General features: G+C 34.5%; 2 long non-coding RNA genes across 2 annotated transcripts; both read right to left on the bottom strand.

Annotated features, from left to right (window-relative positions):
- Positions 1-156: 156 nt before the first annotated feature.
- Positions 157-836, bottom strand: LOC111430979. Its single transcript, XR_002708422.1, has 2 exons — positions 758-836; positions 157-406 (listed from the first exon to the last, which is right to left on the bottom strand). It is a non-coding gene; the product is annotated as an uncharacterized LOC111430979 (long non-coding RNA).
- A 1,377-nt stretch (positions 837-2,213) lies between these two features.
- On the bottom strand, positions 2,214-17,060 carry LOC111430978. The gene is made up of 2 exons (XR_002708421.1): positions 16,997-17,060; positions 2,214-2,496 (listed from the first exon to the last, which is right to left on the bottom strand). It is a non-coding gene; the product is annotated as an uncharacterized LOC111430978 (long non-coding RNA).
- Between the last annotated feature and the right edge of the window lie 2,662 nt (positions 17,061-19,722).

Raw genomic sequence — 19,722 nt, 5'->3', positions numbered from 1 at the left:
ACTGATACAAGACTGTACCCTCAAATAAGAGTTCATCAAGAATTATCTGAATCAAATATTGTTGAAAAAAAAAATAAAGATTAAAAAATGAAATCGAACGGATGAATTAATATGTAATAAACTAAATTTGACATCCATTATTAATAACAAATTCAATAATTAAAACGGTAGTCACACACTACTTTATTAGTAATTTCATATACTTTATAATATTACATTCCTTAACCTGCTCTAGGAATTAAAACACACTTATTCTCAATGTTGACATCAACCCAACCCAAACTCGTCCAGGATTGTAATTCATAATTCTCGAACTCCCCGCGATAGTTTGACATGAGGATTCTCCTTTTCTATTATCCTAACAGCAATAGAATATTCTATACCCACCCGGGCCATTCCGTTTTTCCTATTTAAAACAAATATTCGTGTTAATTTTTTTTAATGCACATAACTCAAAATGAAATGCAAATGAACGAACCGATAAGATATTTGCCCAAAAATAAATATAAGAGTTTTAAAATAGCGTTTTTCGTGCCAAATCTTTTAATATATAAAATAATTCTCTAGGAAAAAATCGAGAATCTAAATCTTTTTTAGAGGTGACAAAATTATAATAAAGTAAATTAGGCCGAACAATTATTATACAACAATTTTAAACGAAAGAGACGAAATTTTTATGCAGTATAGATCATAAACTAAATCCTTCCTTCAATTGAACGGTTTTGAAATCGAGATTTATATGATAGGAAGAACGTACCGGGAGGACATATATCTGACATCTTGTTGAATGCTTTGGTTGATTATATCGAAATACTTAGCTTATAATGAATTTATTCGACTAAATGAATATTGTATTTATAGACAATACCCGATAAAGAGTAATTAAAAATGTTACTTTTTTATTCTTAAATCAAATAAAATTCTTAAATCAAACCGACAACATTTCATAAACGAAAAATAAAAAATTAACGTAAACTAAGAAATAAAACAATGTCTTATACTAACCTAAGACTAATAAGCAAAATAAAAATGCAGCTACCCTAATATTGGTTCCATGATCTCCTACGTGATGTGGTCGTCATTCGTATAAGAGTGCTTTGCTTTTGCTTAAAAGGTAAGAATAGCATATGACTTAGTATTTTAATAAATATTTAGAAATTGACTCTACTGTCGTGGTTAGGAAATGCAAGAATGTGAGATCTCACATCGGTCGAAGAGGGGAACAAAAAATTCCTTATGAGGGTGTGGAAACCTCCCCTGGTGGATGCGTTTTAAAATCATGAGGCTGATGAAGATACGGAGCAGGCCAAAGCGGATAATATATGCTAATGATGAGCTTAGATTGTTACAAATGGTATCATAGTCACACACTGAGGCGCTGCGTCAACGAGAACGCTGGCCTCCAGAGAGGGGTTAAAAAATCGTGAGGTTGACGATGACGTATTTATACATTTCCTTCGTAAAGCTCTCAAAAGAATATTTAAGTTCGTATCTTTAATTTTCATTAAATTTTATTGGATTTATATTCTAAAGACATTAATGAAACGCCTTTAAAATATATAATTCTTTGACAATCTTATCTAATATGAGCACTATGAGCACTATTATATTATATGAAATTGTGACGGTAGGTTTGAGTTCAACAGTCAAATAGTTTTTTTTCGTGAGATTCTATATCGGTTCGAGAGAGAGAATTATAAGATGTGGAAACCTCTTCCTACTAAACACATTTTAAAACCGTGAGATTGACGATGACGATAAGTAACGGGCCAAAGTAGACAATAATTTTTAGTGGGGAACTTGGGCTATTATAAGTGGTATCAGAGTTAGACACTGTGGTGTGTCCTTGAAAATGTTAGGCCCCCGGGATTGGATTATGAGATCCCATATTGGTTGGAAAGGGGAACAAAACATTCGTCGTTATAAGGGTGTAGAAACCTCTCTGTAGTAGACGAGTATTATAATCGTGAAGCTGACAACGACATGTAACGGGCCAGAGCGGACAATATTTGCTAGCGATGGACTTAGACTGTTACATTTTCTAATAATGTAACGGTGAAATTGCCAATATGAAAATAGCTCAAGTAATACAAGCCGCACGTTTGAACTTTCTTTATGGTATATTACTAATCTAAATAAGATGAAAAAAATTAGTATATAATAAATTAAGTTTGACGAAGCATAAATAGTATGATCGTATTGGAACAATTCAATAATTAAAATGGTAGTTAGATACTACCTTATTAGTACTTTCATATAGACACGTACATATAACTTTTACAACGATAGCCGTGAGTAATTTTTAACCAACTTTGGGAGGTGAAATACAAACATCCTTAATATTGACAATAACCCAAACTCGTGAAGGATCGTAATTCAAAATCATCGGACTCCCGGCAAGAATCTTTTGTGGTTTGACGTTAGGATTCTCCTTTTGTATTATATCTGCAACTTCATAATATTCTACGAACACAAGCTCAGGCCATTCACTTTTCCCTATTTAAAACACATATTCGTGTTAAATTTGTTAATACAGATCACTCACAATAAAATGCACATAATTCCATACCAAGACTTACAAACCGCTCCATCGTAGCATTTCTAAACAATTTCAAAACAATTTTAAGAGTAAATGATAAGAAGAACATATGGAGAGGACACGTACCAGACATTTTGCTTCGTTATATGGAAATGCTTAGCGTACTCTTTTGTTGAATTTGTTCGGCCAAATGAGTGTCGTACTTATAGCCAACACTCGTGGGGCTTTTGTTGTAGTTTTCTATGAAGTTCTATTGGTAGTATTATCGTGTAGGACAGGAATAAGGACAAAGATGTTGACTTTGGCGATGTCGTCTTTTTTATTTTTATTATTATTATAATTCATTAATGTTTATTTTATTAAAATAAATAGTATAATATTGTTGTTTATTATATTCTCTACAAATTTTAAAATATTAAATTTTACATCCCATAGGAATTTACTAAAGGTAAAAGGGAACAAAATATTTTTGTTTATAACCTTATCTATATATTTAAAAAACATTGGAATAATGTCTACTTTTTCCAACGTTATCCAAACACTTTTGAAGATTATAAACAACATTTTAAACCAATTTACTATTAATTTTGAAAAATAATGTCTTAACTTTTATTAGAATTTATATATATATATATATATATATATATATATATAACTTTCTTTATATTTATTTAACAACAAAGAGAGTTTAAGCCAAGCCGAAAACATCAAACACGTTCAATCGATCGATTAAGAATTTGTTTAGATGATTCGATTAATGGACTAGCTCGATTGTTTCGTTTACGTATAACTTCAGTATGCATCGTCTGTTTTTTCCTCGTATATTCTGTGTTTTTCAACTTTAGGGTAGACTTCAAGTTGATTGGCTAGTACTTGATTTTCAAGTAGTTAGGATGCTACCTCACGACAAGTTTTAGGATAGTCCTTAGTTTTCGAGCAACTAGGAGGTTATCTTAATTCAAAATGAGCTCAAGATTAGCACTTAGTTCTAAAATAACCCGGATGCTCCCCCATAATAAGTTTTAGGATAACTCTTATTTTTCGAGCAACCAGGAGACTACCCTAGCCCCAAATGAGCTCATAGTCAGCACTTGGTTTTCAAGTAACCATGATGCTACCTCATGATAAGATTAGGATGACTCAAGTCTAAGTATGTTTACAACTATGCCCTAAAGTTGCACTACATATGACAAGTCCATTAATACACGAAGATAGCTAGGAACCACACAAGAACGAAAAAAAAAAAAAAAAAGTGCCTTAAGTTTTCAGGTCAAGAATAGGAACAAGACATGAACGAGTGTGGTTGTTGGGCCCAATGTATTCAAACTTTAACATGGTTTTGTAAATAAAATTTATTTATATTATGTTTTTAAACGAAGAAATTTTTACCATCCTTCTTACTCGGTCTTTTATGCTTTTATAGATAGTAGCGACTCGAGTCACATAAAAATCGGGTTGTCAGATTTTTTAACACTATAACCGCATTCAATAGAGGTCGGGCTTTGAGGATGGTGAAACGTAGAATCTTCCTCACCTTGGCATGAATTGAAAGGATTAAGCTAGGTTTGAGGGTAAGCTGATTTAAAGTTATTGAGTTATGATTTGGATAAGGTGGTACGATCTTGTCAAAGTTTAATGGATAGATGTGGAGATGGACTACCGTATGAGCTATCGTTTAGAAGAGAGTTATGTTAAGATTCCTTCTTAGTGTTACAAAGGAGTGGGAAGAAACAACCATCTAGCTGTGTCGCTTTTCCGTATACGATGATGACGTCTCAATGAAAGCCATGGAATCATAGGGTTCATAAGGTAGTGGCGTTTATGTCTATTAATAGCCCTTAGGTTAGTCGGAGGTTTATTTATTTTATTTGATTTATGACATATATATTTTGCTTTGTTATTTCATGACATTGTATTTATTACGAACCATAAGTTTATGACACCATTTTTGAAATATTTTAGATGTATTTATTTTTCGAACACATTAGTCATGTCAAGTATGTATTAGCGACATTAATTGTAATTAAAAAAAAAAAATTAGGGTTGCCACGGATGACCTCTACTAGTTGTACCAAATTTCACATTAATGAAAATTGAGATCAATTCTACGAATTTCAATTGGTTTAGCAATTGACGTGCTAGTTTAGCGAGTTTCACCCAGTCTAGTGGTTGGTTCAACCGGTTCAACCAGTTCAACATATTTATATTCAATTCACAAATTCGCAGCAACTCAACTTGTTCAGAATTGTTCAACGCCTTTTGGATTGATTTAACCCTGTTTCAAATTAGTTCAGGACAGACTTAGCATCGATTCAACTCGAGTTGGGTTGAAGCATGGTTCAAATATTCTTTTTCAGGCAAGGACAAAGGAATTCAAGCTAGCCGATGATATTTGCTAAGGAGACCATTATATAGTTAGGATAAAGTTCGATTTCACATTAGTTTTTCATTTCTTTTTAACGTTAAAACAAATAAGACCTTTACGAGAATACATGTACATACAACTATCATAAGCTATCTACTAACACATTAACGTTTGTCGTTGTATGTACATATATTTTCGTAAATATCACTTCAAATTTGATTTTTACGATGATATTTGCTTCTTAGTCAGATATGCCTTCATTTCTTCTACGAGAACTATTTATATACACATTAACATTTATTTTTCTGTTACATGAAATTGGACGGTAGATTTTTCTTCCCCAAGTTATGGTAAAATAGGCAACATGAGAATATCTCGAGTACCATAAAGTTGTACTCTCAAACAAGAGATCAGAGATTTGAATTCTCACCTCAGCATATTATTGAACTAAAAAAATAAAGAGAGTAAAATTGTAGTGACGAATTAGTATGTAATATACTAAGTTTGACATGCATTATTAATAACATAAATAGTGCGATAGCTTTGGAACGATTCAATAATTAAAGTGGTAGTTAAATACTACCTTATTAGTAATATCATATTCTTTATATTATAATTTACACAACTATACTCGTGTGCAATCTTTAACCAATTTTAGGAACTAAAACACAAATATCATTAATATTAACGTCAACCCAAACTCGTAAACAATTGAGATCTCTACGTCTTCCACTCCAAGCTCGAATCTTTTCTGCTTTGACATGAGGATTCTCCTCTTCTATTATTTTAGCAGCAATGGAATATTCTACGAAAACAAGCTCCGGCCATTCACTTTTTTCTATTTAAAATACACATTTGTGTTAAATTTGTTAATACACATAACTCCCAATGAAATAATAAAAATTCAAAACAAATGAATAAAATTTATTAGTGAGTCCAAGCCCCCCTAACATATATGGTTTGTTTTGGCCCATTACATATCGCCGTCAGTCTCACGATTTTAAAATGCATCTACTAGGGAGAGGTTTCCACGCCCTTATACAGAATGCTTCGTTTCTTTCTCCAACCGATGTGGGATCTCACAATCCATCCCTTTTGGGAGCCTAACGTTCTCACTGGCACACCGCTTGATGCCTGGCTCTGATACTATTTGTTACAACTCAAGCTCACCACTAGCAGATATGGTCGACTTTGGCCCTTAACGTATCCCCGTTAGCCTAACTGTTTTAAAATACATCATTAGGGGGAGGCTTCCACAACCTTATAAAAATGCTTCATTCCCCTCTCCAACCGCATGATCAAAGCTCTACTGACTTCACGTATGATAAATGCCCTCCCATAGGACAAATCCTCCCTACACAATGGATCCGTCCTATGGTAGGGCATTGATCATGCGGGTAGTCAGTGGTAATCTTGCAGGGAGAATCCGTCTTATGAGAGGGCATTGATCATGCGGGTAGCCAGTAGAGTTGGCACGTACTACCGTGATATCACAAATTGGTTGGAGAGAGAAATGAAACATTCCTTTGAGGGTATGAAAACCTCTCCCTAACGGATAAGTTTTAAAACCGTGAGGTTGATGACGATACGCAACGGGCCAAAGCGAGAGCTATTACAATACAAATACTTGATATTTGTCTAGAAGAATATCAATATATTTATATTCATAGATGACTCGAACATTCAGAAAGATCTAAAATCATTGGTTAGACAAAAAGATCATATAACTTCAGTTATACGACAACTTCAAAGATTTCAAACTGCTCGATCATAGCATTTGGAAATAACTTCAAAACATTTAGAGGAGTAAGTGATAGGAACAACATACCAGAAGGAGGACACAACATCTTATTGCTTCTTTGGTAGGTGGTAAGAAAATGCTTAGCTTAGTCTTTGATGAGTTTGTTTGGCCAAATGGGTATTGTATTTATAGCCACTAACCCTTAGTTTGCATACTCTTTATATTCTTTAAAAAGGAATTTTGACTTTAGGAAAGTGTCCTTTTTATTATAATATTTATGTGTTATTTTTTATCTTTAATTTGTTGAGAATTAAAGATACAACATTTTATGCGTTGGCTAGTTGAATAGTGTTATGTATAAGAGGCTTTACTGTTATTTTGTATTCTCGAGTTTATACGTACACTCCAAGTCTATCCTTCAGCTAGGGCATGATCACACTACTAGAATCATAGAAGGACAGGAGTTACTGTTATTTTGTATTCTCGAGTTTATACGTACACTCCAAGTCTATCCTTCAGCTAGGGCATGATCACACTACTAGAATCATAGAAGGAAAGGAGTCGGATAATATCATGGCAAAACATAGATATTGTAATATACACGTTCGCACTCATCATAATGAAGAAGCATCTATATGTATGTGACGTGTCTGTACTCATATGTGGACATGAATAACGTAATTAACATACATGACTTTCGATTGTCTCATAGGATACGAGTGAACATATTACATATCTTTCATAAAATGGCATATGAAAGTTTATGCATCATACAACATCAATATCATAATATAATCTCATAACCTAACATAATCGTTACATGACATACTTTATAACATAGCATAACTTACGTAACATCACATCTAACATCAAAGCATAAACATAACCTCGCATATGTCAAATAATCATAAAATCAGAGCTACATCGCACACGTCGTTCGTACAACAATCAAGTCATCCAATAAATTAACAGTATAGTTTATTATAATAATATAAATACACGAGTTGATTTTTTTTTTTCCTTTTATACATGCATCTCATCCGACATAAAAGATGCATCGAAACGTCCACTCAAATAATCTCATCTCATTGATATCAACGACATATATTAGAATCAACATACACAAACACTTGACGATTAGGTGTACCCATCTCATCAACAACTATTGCATATATTGAATTCAACAAATACCTATAGTCAAAGTGATATATTTGTCAAAAAAAAAAAAAAAAAGAATAATATAAGAATTTATTTATATTGTAGATGAACTATTGGAAGAACGTCTACTTTTTCCTAGATTATAAAACACTTTTTGAAGATTTTAAAAAATCTTTTGAAAAATAAGGTCTACTTTTTATTAAAGCTTATAAAAAAAAATTTAAAAACATGTCCTTTTTACCGAATGTTATACAAAAACCTTTTAACCAAGTTTATCTTCATGTTTTTATCCAATATTATCAAGAACCTTGGAAAAATGTCTATTTTTTCTTAAGGTTATTGTAACTGTCCAAGTTCACCGCTAGCAGATATTATCTTCTTTGAGCTTTCCCTTTCGAGCTTCCCCTCAAGGTTTTATAACGCATCTGCTAGGGAAAGGTTTCCACGTCCTTGTAAAGATGTTTGTTCTCCTCCCCAACCAATGTGGGATATCACAATCCACCCCCTTTAGGGCCCAGCGTCCTCGCTGTCACTTGTTCATTTCTCCAATCGATGTGGGACCCCATCAATTCCATCCCCCTTTCGGGGCCCAACGTTCTTACTGGCACATCACTTGGTGTTTGGATCTGATACCATTTGTAATGGCACAAGCCCACCGCTAGCAGATATTGTCCCTTTTGGACTTTCCCTCAAGGCTTTATAATGCGTTTGCTAGGGAAAGGTTTCCACATCCTTATAAAGGTGTTTGTTCTCCTCCCCAACCAATGTGGGATATCACAATCCACCCCCCTTCAGGGCCCAGCGTCCTCGCTAGCACTTATTCATTTCTCCAATCGATGTGGGACTCCACCAAATCCATCCCCCTTCGAGGTCCAACATCCTTACTGGCACACCGCCTCGTATCTACTCCCTTCGAGAAATAACCTCCTTGCTGACACATCGCTCGATGTCTGGCTCTGATACTATTTGTAATGGCACAAGCCCACCGCTCGCAGATATTATCCCCTTTGGGCTTTCCCTTTCGGGCTTTCCCTCGAGGCTTTATAATGTGTCTGTTAGGAAAAGGTTTTCCGCCCTTATAAAGGGTATTTGTTCTCCTCTCCAACCAACGTGGAATATGACCGTTATCTAATTTTTTATAATTAATTTAAAGTGTTGCGTTACAAAAGTGTAAACAAAAAGCATTGCAATTACTTACTCCAAGACTCTACCACCTTTAACTAATACAAAAGCCAATGTCTTAAAATTTCTTTAGATAAAATTTAAGAAACAAACATTAAACCTAAGATGTAATGATAACACACTTCGATAAAACTAATACTAATTATATCAAGAATTTAAGATGTAGTTCGAGGACGAACCAAGGTGCATGTAGTTTCATTGACATAATTTTTGTAACATTATAGTTTAGATAAAGGTAAAGTACCCATGTACGGATGATATCGGCGTCACGTTGAAGACCATATAACTTGTGTTAGGGTAGTTGCATTTTATTTATCTCATTGTCCTTAGATTAGATCAGGGCATTGTTTTACTGGTTTTTCTATTTTATTTTCTAGTTTTTAGATATATTGTTTATTCTCATTTTTATGTGTTGGACTGATTTAAGGTTTTTATTTTTAACGTGTAAATCCATGATATCGTTTTGAAATATTTTAAAGGAATGTTTCTGCAGCTAACAATCATGTCATGTTTATAGTAACGACTCTATTTCAGTAGAAAAATGGTATCGTCCATTATTTTAAAACCACGTTCTTGAAATAAAATAAATTTCATATCACAGTTAATGTTATGAATAATATAAACATAGTTCAAATGACATACGAAATTGATGATATGAAATATTACGTACTAGAGTAAGTTTAGCATACATTATTAATAGCATAAATAGTCTGATAGCTTCGGAAGAATTCAATAATACATATATATCTTTAAACAACCTTAGGAACTAAAGCAACTATATCATTACGAACGACATCAACCCAAATGCAAAAACAATTGTTATTCGCAGTTCTGAAACTCCCCTCTTTAATCTTTATGGCTGTGACAAGAGGATTCTCTCGTTCTATTATCGCAGTAGCAACACAAAATTTTACTATTTTAACTATTTTAATGTGACAAGAGGACTCCTACAAGCTCGGCCATTCTTGTTTAACTATTTTAAGCATATATTGGTGTTAAATTTGCCAATACACACAGACATATTTTTTAATAAGAATTCATAACAACATAATCTATTTAAAATAAATTAAAAATCATATAAATAATATATATTTTTTAAATCTCATCAAATTATGGAGATAAATTATCAAACGAATTTTTTTTGAAGAATCTAAATTAATTTACTCATGTTAAATCTTTTGATGAGATAAAAATTCATGAAGTAAATTAAATTGGGTGGAAACAAGTATAAATTTCAAAAATATAAAAAAATAATACTAATAAAAAGGAGAACCATTACGGAACGGAAGTTAAGATTTCATAGCAACAGAAGAAATTTAAATCTTCGATTGTTATATAAAAAAGTTTTATCTACTAAGTCGTTGGTAATCAAACTGCTTTGAAGTCCCGATTTGTAAGAAATAATGTTTCATAGATTTAGAGCCAAGTGATAAGAAGAACATACTCGAAGGATAAAAATCGCACATTTTGTTGAATATTTTGGTTGGTTATACGTAGAAGCTTAACTTACTCTTTTGTTGAATTTATTTGTTTGGCCAAATGAGATTTGTATTTATCGCCAATACCTGCTAAACCCTTAGTTGAATGCCTCTTTGTATTATTTACATTAAAGATACAAATAAGAATAAAAATATTGATTTTGGAAAAGCTGTCGTTTTTTATTATTTATCGAGTACTCTTAAATTTTTCTCTTATGGTTTTTATTCCTAAATTTATTTTCCTTTCAAAGTTACATTTTTCTAAAGATTTTATTCTTTTCTTTGAATTTGGATCATATTAATTTATTTATTATAAATATTAACAGGTAGGTTGATTTCTTTTTTCTTTTTAATGCATCACATTAATATAAAATTATGCATCATTTCAATGTATCAATTATGACATATATTGATATCAACCGACACGGTCAACACACTTACCATAGAAAGGATATACATCCCAAAAGAATAAAAAAAAAAAAAAATTATTTTGCATAGTTCATAAAAATAAAAATAAAATTAAAAAAAAACTTTTGAAATATCGGTCTATCTATTATCCTAATAAATAAAAAATAACAATGCTTATCTTCTAACTTTTTATCAAAGATTATTAAAAACATTTGAAAAATGTCACATGGTAACCAATGGAAAAATAAAAATAAATAGAATAATAATAATAACAACTAATCTCATCTCTCAGCTAAACTCTCGCATGACCCTTCTCCTAGAATACTCAACCTACTCCTCACAACCATCAGTCATTACTGAAGAAAAAAAAAACAGAAAGAAAAACAAAAATAAAAGATTTGATGGGAAGAGAAGAGATCTTCCGTTAGAGAAAGCAAGACGACCTGACCTCTATTAATTTAGGGTCGTTATATTTGACCTATAGTAGCTGTGCCAAATCTCACATTAGTGGAAATTGAGATTGATTCTACAAGTTTCCATTGGTTTAGCAATTGGCGACTAGTTTAGTGAGTTTCACCCAGTCTTGTGGTTGATTCAACTGGTTCAATATATTTATATTCCATTTGCAAATTCGTAGTAGCTCAACTTATTTAGAATGGTTCAACGCCTTTTGGGTTGATTAGTGGAGGGAAATTTGGACTAGCTTAGCATCGGTTCAACTCGTTTCAGTTGGACTGAAGCATGGTTCACATTTCTTCAATGTTTTGGTTTGGTTTAGTACATTTCCCTTTTGTTTTTAGTCGGGTTAAGAATTTGTTAAGCTTATCTAATGGAATACATGAGCTTAGGGTTGTTAATTTCATGCAAAGATAGTCGGTGGAGAAAATTTTGAAACGATTGGGTTAAATCTAAGTTTTGAATAGACATCCTTATAAATAATCTTACTGTTAGAATGCTATAAGCTCGATTAGAATGCTAGAATGCTATGTACATGAAAGTTTTATATATGAAACTATGCACATGAAAGTGATTCAAATCTCGAGAAAATCAAAAGAAGTGGAACTCAAACTAGGTTTTATGTCCCACTATATGTATGATTACATATTTATACATTTCCTAACTTCAAGGTGAAGTCAATTATCGAGAACTTTTAATACTCAACATTTTTCAAACATTCTTTTTCAAGTAAGGACAAAGTTACTCGAGTTGACCAATGATATTTGGTAAGGAGGCCATTAGACAATTAGGATAAAGTTTGATTTCACGTTAGCTTTTCATTTCTTTTTTATATTAAAACAAATAAGACCTTTACGAGAATACAACTATCATCGGCTATTTGCTTACACATTAGCGATTGTAGTTGTATGTACATGTATTCTCGTAAATATCACTTCAAATTCAATTTGTTTCTTGGTACAAGGATGTCTTCATTTCTCTTACACATTAACATTGTTTTTCTATTATATGAAATTGGATGATAGATTTTACTTCAGTTTTTATCCTATATGTAATGGTGAAATTGCCAACATGAGAATAACTCAAGTAACATAAAATTGTACCCACGAACAAGAGGTCAGAGATTTGAATTCCCGCACGTGAAGAGAAAGTAAAATTGTAACAACCCTAATATTTTACCTATTTAATCTAAGGTCATCACCCTACTTTGAAATGCGGAATATACATTTAATGGACTCTATTCATAAATGTTGTTCGCACTCGCCTTTTTATTACCTCAAAAACAAAGGTTACAAGGGAAAAAAGGGAAACATTATTGAAAGAAAGGAAAAAGCAACAAAACCAACAATTCTACCCTAAGGTTTATTATGCAAATACATTTCATCCCCTTCTGACCTATACTAGACATGGGAAAAAAAAACAACCAACTACCCTATGCATGTGCCACGACCCTGAGGTGTCCGATGCCGTCGTCGTTGTCACATGGGTGCCTTGCCCTTATCTGCAAAAGTAAAGTAGCACGAGGCTTGAGTATTTCTAGAATACTCAATAAGCGACCCCCCTATCGAGGTTATGCGACAAACACATGCAATGAAATGATGGGACCTATCGTTTCGTTTCGTTTCTTTTTCGTTTCGTTTCGTTTTATTTCATTTCGTTTTCCCAACGGTGTAGTCCTAACAGGTAATCGTGGACGTGTACTATATACTCTACACGCAGCCCATACGTGCGAGTATGGGCTCACCAGCTAGTTCGCACACCGCTGGGCCACTGTCCCTAGCCGGTGGGCATGCTCTGGGGGCCCACCGGGACCCGTTAAAACTACAATCGTCACAGCAGCGCTATGCAGAGCATAACGATCGTTGTCCTGCCCTTTGGATGTACGCGTCTGTACCCTCGTGATGGGATAGGGGTATCCCCCCAAATGCATGAACACACAATATGCATGAGGTCCCTCTAGTCCTACAGTCATCATTTAATGAGCATAACCCCGCGTCACGTTTTCATGCTTACATGCCATTACATATCGTACATATTCCTAGCGGGGTTATGTATCATGCACTTTACCGTATTCCATGTCATGCAATTCATTCAATCACATTCCCATACTCATACATCAAGCCATAATCGTACACAGGTCACACATCGTTACATGCATTCATATCACATCCAATAAGCAGCATAAATAACATACATTCACATTCACATGATTTCGTACTTAAGCATATTAAGCTAGCAAACAATTTAATGGCACGTGCATAACCACGGGTACATGCCAACATACNAAAAAAAACAACCAACTACCCTATGCATGTGCCACGACCCTGAGGTGTCCGATGCCGTCGTCGTTGTCACATGGGTGCCTTGCCCTTATCTGCAAAAGTAAAGTAGCACGAGGCTTGAGTATTTCTAGAATACTCAATAAGCGACCCCCCTATCGAGGTTATGCGACAAACACATGCAATGAAATGATGGGACCTATCGTTTCGTTTCGTTTCTTTTTCGTTTCGTTTCGTTTTATTTCATTTCGTTTTCCCAACGGTGTAGTCCTAACAGGTAATCGTGGACGTGTACTATATACTCTACACGCAGCCCATACGTGCGAGTATGGGCTCACCAGCTAGTTCGCACACCGCTGGGCCATATACTCTACACGCAGCCCATACGTGCGAGTATGGGCTCACCAGCTAGTTCGCACACCGCTGGGCCACTGTCCCTAGCCGGTGGGCATGCTCTGGGGGCCCACCGGGACCCGTTAAAACTACAATCGTCACAGCAGCGCTATGCAGAGCATAACGATCGTTGTCCTGCCCTTTGGATGTACGCGTCTGTACCCTCGTGATGGGATAGGGGTATCCCCCCAAATGCATGAACACACAATATGCATGAGGTCCCTCTAGTCCTACAGTCATCATTTAATGAGCATAACCCCGCGTCACGTTTTCATGCTTACATGCCATTACATATCGTACATATTCCTAGCGGGGTTATGTATCATGCACTTTACCGTATTCCATGTCATGCAATTCATTCAATCACATTCCCATACTCATACATCAAGCCATAATCGTACACAGGTCACACATCGTTACATGCATTCATATCACATCCAATAAGCAGCATAAATAACATACATTCACATTCACATGATTTCGTACTTAAGCATATTAAGCTAGCAAACAATTTAATGGCACGTGCATAACCACGGGTACATGCCAACATACGGCAATTAATACATAACCTACAACGGGTGAGCCACTTACTTGGTAGGCCTTAGCCGAAGTACTCCCTAGAATATAACGTAAGCTCCTAGCTTCTTGTGGACGTTTTACGCTTCCGTTAGTGGTTGGTTCCTTAAACAGGGCCGAAACCAGGTCCGGGTGGATCGGAACGGTGTCAAACGGGCTGGAAACAGGTTTCCCGAGCCGAATAAGCCGCCGGAGCCGAAGAGCCGCCGCCGAGCCGATGAAGCCACTTGAGCCGAGAGGAGCCGCGCTGCAGACGTGACACGTGGCACAATCAGAGGGCGACGCGTGTGCAAGCGTCTCGGGTCGAGGCGCGGGTTAACGGGTCGAACGCAGGTGACGGGCAGCGCGGTGATGGGCCGGCTCGCGGGTGACAGGCCGTGGGGTGATGGGTCGGCTCACGGGTGAAGGCCAGGTGTTTGGGCTGCGGGTAACGTGGGTTCTGGGCCGACCGAAGGGACGGGGTTCGGTTCGGGTTTTCGGATCCGGATCTCGGGTCGGACTTCGTCCTCTTCGCCCGACTCCTGCGCGATTTTCCGGCGGTCTTTCTCTCTCCTCGACAACGTCGTCCCGACGTCCCCTTTTTTTTTCCCGTTCCCAAGCCTATCCTTCACCCTAACCCCGTTTTTGGTACAGATTTCGTTGGTAAGGGCCTTGCACTCCCGGATCTGGAGAAGCTCGGAAGTCCGCCGTTCCGTCTTCCTTGCCGACTGTGTTCAGCGTACGGAATTCGTCTAAAACCTACTTCTGATGTGTGTAAAGGGTTCTGGGATTACTTTTGTGGTGTGAAATGGGGGTTTTCGACGTCGATTTGTACGGTTCGGCTTCGCCGGAGTTCCGTCAGTTTTCTGTTCTCTCTCCTTTTTTCTTACCGTTTTCGTTTCTTTGCAGGTGCTTTCCCGGGTGGCTGAAGGTCGGGGATGCGATTTGTGGCATCCCAGCCCTCGACCGTCCTTTGTGGGTCGTGAGCGAGCGAAAACTCTGGCGTTCGCCGGAGTTTTCGACTCTGCCGACGACCATCATGTTTTTTTTTTTTTTGGTTCCATTACAAAAATTGTAGTGACGAATTAGTAAGTAATAGACCAAGTTTGGCATGCATTATTAATAATAGAAATAGTACGATAACATTGGAACAATTTAGTAATTAAAGTGGTAGTTAGCTACTACCTTATTAGTAATTTCATATTCTTTATATCGATACATATAAGTTGCACAACCATACTCGTGTGCAATCTTTAACCTACTTTTGGAACTACAACAACGACATCATTAATATTGACATCAACAAAAACCCTTGAAGGATCGAATTTTTGATCTCTTAAACTCCCAGCAAGAATCTTTTGTGCTTTGACATTTGGATTCTCCTCTTCTATTATCTTAGCAGCAACGGAATATTCTATTTAAAAAACACAAGTTCGGGCCATTCACTTTTTTCTATTTAAAAAACACATTCGTGTTAAATTTGTTAATACATAAAACTCCAATGAAACAATAAAAATTCAAAGCAAATGAATAAAATTTATTAATAATGAATAATTATTTTCACTGGATTCTATTCCAAATCAATTCGAAAGCATCTCAATAACATTATTATTCTCCAAACATTTCACATAAGCTTCGAGAAAAATTATAATAGAGAGAAAGATGAAAAATTGTCTCTATCTATTCGATTCTCATATTTTTCTTTAACTTACATCGGTCTTTTATATATTTGAAAGCTATGCATTAACACTTTTAAAACGAAATTATGTTGGATAGTCTAAATTAATTTACTTTTAAAGTTTAAAGTTGTAATTGATATAACGCCCTCCTAGATACACCAACCAGTGTCTAGCTCTGATATCATTTGTAACAACTCAAGCTCACCACTAACCAAAATTGTCCGCTTTGGTTGGTAATGTATCATCGTCAGCCTCACAATTTTAAAACACATCACTATGGATAGATTTTCACATCCTTATAAATAATGTTTCATTCCCCTCCCAACCACATGATTAACGCTCTACTATCTACCCGCATGATCAACTCCCTCCCATAGGATGGACCATCCCTACAAGGTTGATCGGTCCTATGGTAGGACGTTGATCATGCGGATAGCCAGTAGAGTTGGCACGTACTATTGTGAGATCACGAATCGATTGGAGAGGGGAACGAGACACTACTTATAAGGGCGTGGAAACCTTTTCGTAACAAACGTGTTTAAAAATTGTGAGGCTGATAGCGATACATAATGGGTCAAAGCAAATAATATCTATTAGCAATAAGCTTGAATTGTTACCATAAAAATTCATATATTTATATTTAGAGATTACTCGAACATTTATTTCAGCTATACCACTGCTTCAAAATTTGCAAACATCTCGATTATAGCATTTAGAAACAACTTCAAAACAATTAAAAGAATAAGCGATAGGAAGAACATACTACTAGAAGGAGGACACCAACATCTTGTTGCTTCTTTAGTGGATGATAAGAAAATGCTTAGCTTACTCTTTTCTTGAGTTTGTTTGGCCAAATGGGTATTCTATTTTATAGTCAATAACCCCTCTGTTACATACTCTTGTTTTTTTTTTTTTTTTTTCCTTAAGGATGAAGTTATTTTGACTTTTCTAAGGTGTCTTTTTTTTATTATAATATTTATTTGTGATTTTTTTTTTTTAACCTGACATGACATACTTTATAATATACCATAACTTATGTAACATAATATCTGACATCATAACAAAAACATAACATCGCATACATCAAACGACCATAAAATCAAGACATGTGTAGGAGCCACAATGCACGCATCCATCTCGTCAAAATTCATTGCACATATTGAATTCAACCGTTATCTATAGTCAAAGTGATGTATTCGTTAAAAAAGGAAAAGATAGGAATTTATTAAAATTGTAGACGAAGTATTTCATATTACCAAAAAGTATCGGAAGGACGTTTAGTTTTTCCTAGATTATGAAAAACTTTTGAAAATTATAAAAAATCTTTTGAAAATTAATGTCTACTTTTTAGTAAAGCTTATAAAAAGAAAAACTTTAAAATAAGTATCTTTTACCATGTTATACAAACACTTTTTAACTACGTTTATATTCAAGTTTTTATCCAATATTATCAAGAACCTTGGAAAAATGTCTATTTTTTTTTTTAAGGTTATCTAAATTTTTTTAAAATTAATTTGAAGTGTTGTAATAACACATCTTCATGAATTTGTAAACAAACAAACAAAAAAAACATTTAATTACTTCACAACTTGTCTTTTAAAATTTCAACATGACTTATCTTTAAGATAAAACTTAAAAGACAAACATTAAACCTAAGATGCTATGATAACAAAATTAATACTAATTATACAATGATTTTAAGATGTGGTTCGAAGACGAACCAAGGTGGATGTGGTTCCATTGATATGGTTTTTGTAACGCCCCATGTCTAGAATTCGAATCAAGATTTGAAATTTGGATTAGACACTTTCTAATGGCCTCGACAATCCCTTGCGATATGGTCACGTTACTTACTTCTTGTTTCTAAGAGTGAAGACTATCCTCACAAACCAACACGGGTCTTTTTAATCATACTTTATCCTCAGTCACATGCATTCTACGAGAATTCTCAAGAGGTCACCCAACATAGAATTTACTACGATTGTGCACACCTTATTGGTACAAGTAGTAACTTTCATTTCTTTTAATTTTTTCTTAGTCATCCTTTCCTCAAGATCTCTCTCATTTAGATGTGGTCACGATTAATTCATATGTCCCTCGTTTACATGGGTGTACATGCCCATCAGCTACTGTCTTGATTCATGTTCGAACCACATTTTACTGGGAGAGGTATCGCTCTAATACCATTTGTAACTCCCCATTAGAAGGTGCTAAATCCGGATTCCGAATCCTAATTCAAACCCTAGGCTGGAAGTTACAGATATGTCCTTATTTACTTTTTCTTTTACAATTTTTTTGATATTATGAGATCGAAGGATTATGAAATTGATATGAGTTTGGTAAGTTATGTATGTACCAAAATGGAGCACATAGGAATGTGTATGAAATTGATGCACGTCTCCATTATATTTATGTTAAGAATGATATAAAAGTGAAATCAATAAGTGAACTAACACAAAATCTAAATTCTCGAACAAAAGATTCAATGCACCGCATATTATTGAACCAATAAAATATGAAAAAGTAAAAGCATTATTAATAACATAAAATAGTGCGATAACATTGGAACAATTCAGTAATTAAAGTGGCAGTTACATACTACCTTATTAGTAATTTCATATTATTTATGTTGATACATATAACTTACACAACTATACTTGTGTGCAATTTTTAACCAACTTTAGGAACGAAAACAACGACATCATTAATATTGACACGAACCCAAACTCGTGAAGGATCGAACTCTGATTTTTCGTAACAACAAGCTAGAATCTTTTGGGCTTTGACACAAGGATTCTCTCTTTCTATTATTTCAGCAGCAACAGAAAATTTTACTCCCACGAGCTCAGGCCATTCACTTTTTCCTATTTAAAACATATATTCGTGTTAAATTTGCTAATACACATAACTCTACCAACAAAATGTAGAATTCAATAAATCGTTATATAATCATATATATAAAATTTCAAAATTGGTAGGAATAAACATAAATTTTAAAAACTTGAAAATAAAAATGAACAAACCAAGGATAAATGTTTCAAATCAGGAGGATTTGAAAATAAACTAAAAAAAACATAAATTGTTATAAATTTGAAATAAAGATACTAAATCATTATACAGTAACGTTCATAAGCTAAATCGTTAGCTATCGAACACATTTGAGTAACTGATAGGAAGAACATACTGTGAGGACGGGAATCAGACATTTTGTTGAATGCTTTGGTTAGTTATATGTAAATGCTTAGCTTACGCTTTTGTGTTGAATATGTTTTAGCGAAATGGGATTTGTATTTATAGCCACTGTCCGCTGCCCTTAGTGGAATACTTTGTTCCTGTTCTCAAATTTGCCTATTACCGTTTTTATTCTTTAATTTATTTTATTTTCAAAGTCATGTTTTTTTAAAAGATTTTGTTCGTTTCGTTAGATATGGATCATATTAATTTATTTATTATAAATGTTGATATGCATGGTGATTTTAATGTATCGAT

Source organism: Cucurbita moschata, unplaced genomic scaffold, assembly GCF_002738365.1.
Source record: "Cucurbita moschata cultivar Rifu unplaced genomic scaffold, Cmos_1.0 Cmo_Scf00035, whole genome shotgun sequence".
In the NCBI taxonomy this organism is placed as follows: Eukaryota; Viridiplantae; Streptophyta; class Magnoliopsida; order Cucurbitales; family Cucurbitaceae; genus Cucurbita; species Cucurbita moschata.
This window is presented reverse-complemented; position numbering and strand designations above follow the sequence as displayed.